Raw genomic sequence first — 1,966 nt, 5'->3', positions numbered from 1 at the left:
ACCACTCTCGACACGAGAGCAAGCAGATTCAACAGCGGTGCGTCCGCGATAAACGTGGGAAAAGTTATGTATGAAGGCAGTAACTGCTCTCGAAAGAACGGAATACTGTTGATGACCGTGCAGCTTTTTCCTGGAATAAATGATGACTAACTGAAACCCTCAGCTGCCGACAGGTGGTGTTGTTATACCTCGATGAGGACAACTGAAAATGTGTGCCCCGACCGGGACTCGAACCCGGGATCTCCTGCTTACAAGGCAGACGCTCTATCCATCTGAGCCACCGAAGACACAGATGAATAGTGCGACTGCAGGGACTTATCCCTTGCACGCATCCCGTGAGACTCACAGTCCCAATTGTCCACAGCTCTACATATGTAATGTACCTTATAGACATTTGCCCATTTACTCATTACTCGCGCACGCTTTGGCGATTCCCGTAAGAGTTTGGGCAACCTGTGCGCACATCGAAGTATATCAACAACACCTGTCGGCGGCTGAGGGTTTCAGTTAGTCATCATTTATTCGTGGGAAAAGTTGTCGGCAGATAAATGTCTACTGGCTCCCAGCCTGGTACTGCGCTACCGTGACGTTACTGCTCTTGGCCTCCTGTGGCCGTTTCGGCTACATTTGGTGACATTACACTAAACAAGTACAATGGCGTCTAAGGGAAGTGCATCGCACTGTGAATAATTTCAAGATGGCGTAGGGCCCGCAGCTCGTGGTCTAGTGGCTAAGCGTTGCCTGGAGCGATTTAGGGAAACCACGGAAAACCTAAATCAGGATGGCCGGACGCGGGATTGAACCGTCGTCATCCCGAATGCGAGTCCAGTGTACTAGTCATTGCGTCACACTTTGTACTGGTGTTAATGACCGCTCAGTTGAGCTCCCCACAAACCAATCATCATCACCACCACCATCATCATCAAGACATCGGCTTTGGATAAAATAATTTTGCGTATTGGGCAGCTTCACTATAACTACTAAAACAGCTAAATTGCCGACGTTTCGACCGAGGTGCTACGGTTCTCTTCAGGGCGGTTCACTGCTTTATTGGCTCAAATGGTTCGAATGGCTCTGAGCACTATGGGACTTAACATCTGAGGTCATAAGTCCCCAAGACCATAGAACTACTTAAACCTAACTAATCTAAGGACATCACACATATCCATGCCCGAGGCAGGATTCGAACCTGTGACCGTAGCAGTCGCGCGGTTCCAATCGGATTGGGAACCATTACAAAAACCAAAGAACATAGTTACACCTCGTTCGGTGATCATTCATTATTTAAGCTCGTCCAACTCCACAGACGAGGACGTTAAGGACTATCTTCCGTAGAGTCATTAAAAGGAAAGTATTACGCTCCAACATGAGTACAGCAGAAAGTTCTGAAATTTTGTTAGCAGATAGCAATGCTCAAAACTTTTTTTCTTGTTTCCTTGGAATACTTGATCAAATTTCGCACCAGTCGCATAAGAGTGGCGTTAGTAGCACCGGTATGAGGACGCAGTTCGCGTTTGTATTAAGTGCACTCGGTAACCGGTGTGAACGTTAGTTACCTTCGAGACTGGACGTGGTGAGTTGATGTTAGACAAGAATGCCTTTGCGGCGATGAAGATGCCATTATCAACACTTCACTGAGTTACAATGAAGTACAGTAACAGGGCTACGAGAAGCTGGATGTCCCTTCTGTAATACTGCGTAAAGAATTGGCAGGAATGTAGCGGTCACGAGAATGTACGGTCGCAACAAGACCGGGCTCCGGATGACCACTTGGCACTACCGGGAGGGAAGACAAACGAGTACTGTGTACAGCTCGGTCGCATCGCACTGCATCTGCAGCAGCAATTTGCGCAGCAGTTGGCACCACTGTAACATAACGAACTGTTACAAATCGGTTACTTCAAGGACAGCTCCTAGTCGGACGCAAACCACAGCCATATGAAATTCAGTGGCATCAAGCGAGAGC

The 1,966-nt window shown here is 48.0% G+C and overlaps 1 non-coding gene across 1 annotated transcript; it reads right to left on the bottom strand.

The window, feature by feature from the left end:
• Nucleotides 1-213: 213 nt before the first annotated feature.
• Nucleotides 214-288, bottom strand: Trnat-ugu (transfer RNA threonine (anticodon UGU)). The gene has a single exon. It is a non-coding gene; the product is annotated as a tRNA-Thr (tRNA).
• Between the last annotated feature and the right edge of the window lie 1,678 nt (nt 289-1,966).

Source organism: Schistocerca nitens, chromosome 5 (assembly GCF_023898315.1).
Source record: "Schistocerca nitens isolate TAMUIC-IGC-003100 chromosome 5, iqSchNite1.1, whole genome shotgun sequence".
Taxonomy (NCBI): domain Eukaryota; kingdom Metazoa; phylum Arthropoda; class Insecta; order Orthoptera; family Acrididae; genus Schistocerca; species Schistocerca nitens.
The sequence above is the reverse complement of the archived record's forward strand: the minus strand, read 5'-3'. Positions and strand labels throughout refer to the sequence as shown.